Raw genomic sequence first — 3,552 nt, 5'->3', positions numbered from 1 at the left:
CTTCGTCCTGATGGCATCACCATATACTCATGGAAGGAGGGTAGACAGTTGGTGTGGGACTACACATGTGTATCCACCCTGGCTGACACCTATGTACACTTCGGAGCTGATCAAGCAGGTGGGGCGGCCAACCACAGGGAAACAGCTAAATCACTCAAGTACAGGCGACTGGAAGGTCAATACCTCTTTGTTCCCATAGCGTCTGAGACGCATGGCCCCTGGGGCAAGAGTGCCTTGGGATTTCTCAAGGAATTGGGTTCCAAGCTCATTGACGTCACCAGAGACCCAAGGGCTTCCAGTTTTTTGTTTCAGCGCCTCAGTGTGGCGATCCAGAGGGGAAATGCCTGCTGCGTCCTCGGTTCCTGTCCAGAAGCGGAGGAGCTTCAAGAGATCCATAACCTTTAGGCATTTGTCTTGTATGTTTTGTAACCTTTAAATACACAATATAGGTAAAAAAAAAAAAAAAGGGAAGGGGGTGGTAGAGAAAAGCACACAGAAACTGTATTGGAGGGGACCTACATTCCCTCCAGTGCGTTATGTGTGGTTTCCTCCGAGGCTATGGGTCCCCCTTCTTCCAGCCAGAGGTGGTGCTCCCTTCCCTTTTAAATAATAAAATATATATATATATATATATATATATATATATATATATATATATATATATATATATATATATATATATATATATATATATGCGAACAAGCCTGAATGGTCCCCAGGACAATATGCAACTGAAAACTCACACCCCAGAAGTGACTCGAACCCATACTCCCAGAAGCAACGCAACTGGTATGTACAAGACGCCTTAATCCACTTGACCATCACGACCGGACATAATGAGGTGATAGCCGAGGCTATTTGAACCACCCCACCGCCGGCACTCGGATAGTTATCTTGGGCATAGCATTTTACCAAATCACCTCATTCTTTGGGGCACACGTGAGGAACACAAATGCGAACAAGCCTGAATGGTCCCCAGGACAATATGCAACTGAAAACTCACACCCCAGAAGTGACTCGAACCCATACTCCCAGAAGCAACGCAACTGGTATGTACAAGACGCCTTAATCCACTTGACCATCACGACCGGACATAATGAGGTGATAGCCGAGGCTATTTGAACCACCCCACCGCCGGCACTCGGATAGTTATCTTGGGCATAGCATTTTACCAAATCACCTCATTCTTTGGGGCACACGTGAGGAACACAAATGCGAACAAGCCTGAATGGTCCCCAGGACAATATGCAACTGAAAACTGAAACTGAGTTTTCAGCTGCATATTGTCCTGGGGACCATTCAGGCTTGTTCGCATTTGTGTTCCTCACGTGTGCCCCAAAGAATGAGGTGATTTGGTAAAATGCTATGCCCAAGATAACTATCCGAGTGCCGGCGGTGGGGTGGTTCAAATAGCCTCGGCTATCACCTCATTATGTCCGGTCGTGATGGTCAAGTGGATTAAGGCGTCTTGTACATACCAGTTGCGTTGCTTCTGGGAGTATGGGTTCGAGTCACTTCTGGGGTGTGAGTTTTCAGTTGCATATTGTCCTGGGGACCATTCAGGCTTGTTCGCATTTGTGTTCCTCACGTGTGCCCCAAAGAATGAGGTGATTTGGTAAAATGCTATGCCCAAGATAACTATCCGAGTGCCGGCGGTGGGGTGGTTCAAATAGCCTCGGCTATCACCTCATTATGTCCGGTCGTGATGGTCAAGTGGATTAAGGCGTCTTGTACATACCAGTTGCGTTGCTTCTGGGAGTATGGGTTCGAGTCACTTCTGGGGTGTGAGTTTTCAGTTATATATATATATATATATATATATATATATATATATATATATATATATATATATATATATATATGTCTGTCGTACCTAGTAGCCAGAACGCACTTCTCAGCCTGCTATGCAAGGCCTGATTTGCCTAATAAGCCAAGTTTTCCTGAATTAATATATTTTCTCTAATTTTTTTCTTATGAAATGATAAAGCTACCCATTTCATTATGTATGAGATCAATTTTTTTTTATTGGAGTTAAAATTAACGTAGATATATGACGAGCCTAACCAACCTAACCTAACCTATCTTATCTTTATAGGTTAGGTTAGGTAGCCGAAAAAGTTAGGTTAGGTTAGGTAGTCGAAAAAACATTAATTCATGAAAACTTGGCTTATTAGGCAAATCGGGCCTTGCATAGTAGGCTGAGAAGTGCGTTCTGGTTACTAGGTACGACATATATATATATATATATATATATATATATATATATATATATATATATATATATATATATATATATATATATATATATATATAATAAAATTTAGTCCCTCTCAACTAATAATTCCTATTTTGTAAATTATGGTAACCAACGTTACAAATATAGCCTACTGTGGAAAATCATGTCTCATAAACATCTACGTTTTCAGTGCATCAGACTCGAGAGGTTAGGTGGGTTGCTTGGGTTCGTACGTTTCTGGTTATGTAAGAAGGTTGGATTTTTTACGGAGTGGCAGATCAGGAGACCGAGCTGAACGGTTAGCAGACCGAACATAGCAGTAATATATATATGACATTTCGACTTTCAAATCAATAACTTTAATAACTAGAGAAATGACACCTGATCATAATTCCGTGGAAAACATTACCGTAGGGAGCCGGTCGGCCGAGCGGACAGCACACTGGACTGTGATCCTGTGGTCCCGGGTTCGATCCCGGGCGCCGGCGAGAAACAATGGGCAGAGTTTCTTTCACCCTATGCCCCTGTTACCTAGCAGTAAAATAGGTACCTGGGTGTTAGCTGTCACGGGCTGCTTCCTGGGGGTGGAGGCCTGGTCGAGGACCGGGCCGCAGGGACACTAAAAGCCCTGAAATCATCTCAAGATAACCTCAAGAAGGGGGTATAGGCAGTCGGGGATAAGAGGTTAGGGGCCAGATTCACGAAGCAGTTACGCAAGCACTTACGAACGTGTACATCTTTCCTCAATCTTTGACGGCTTTGGTTACATTTATTAAACAGTTTACAAGCAGGACAACTTCCCAGTCAACTGTTGTTATTGTTATAAACAGCCTCCTGGTGCTTCGGAGCTCATTAACTGTTTAATAATTGTAAACAAAGCTGCCAAAGACTGAGAAAAGGCGTTCAGGCGTAACTGCTTCGTGAATCTGGCCCCAGGAGGTCAAGAAGGATAAGAGGACTGGACTCAGGGTAATTATACATTGAGATGTAAGTCTCGTCCTAATCACACACACCTTGACCAAACACTCAGGAGGTTATCTTGAGATGATTTCGGGGCTTTAGTGTCCCCCGCGGCCCGGTCCTCGGCCCAGGCCTCCACCCCCCAGGAAGCAGCCCGTGACAGCTGACTAACACCCAGGTACCTATTTTACTGCTAGGTAACAGGGGCATAGGGTGAAAGAAACTTTGCCCACTGTTTCTCGCCGACGCCTGGGATCGAACCCAGGACCACAGGATCACAAGTCCAGTGTGCTGTCCGCTCGGCCGACCGGCTCAGGAGAGTGCGAAAGACTTTGTGTAATTTCTTTACGTAAATT

Source organism: Procambarus clarkii, chromosome 45, assembly GCF_040958095.1.
Source record: "Procambarus clarkii isolate CNS0578487 chromosome 45, FALCON_Pclarkii_2.0, whole genome shotgun sequence".
NCBI classification, from domain to species: domain Eukaryota; kingdom Metazoa; phylum Arthropoda; class Malacostraca; order Decapoda; family Cambaridae; genus Procambarus; species Procambarus clarkii.
This window is presented reverse-complemented; position numbering follows the sequence as displayed.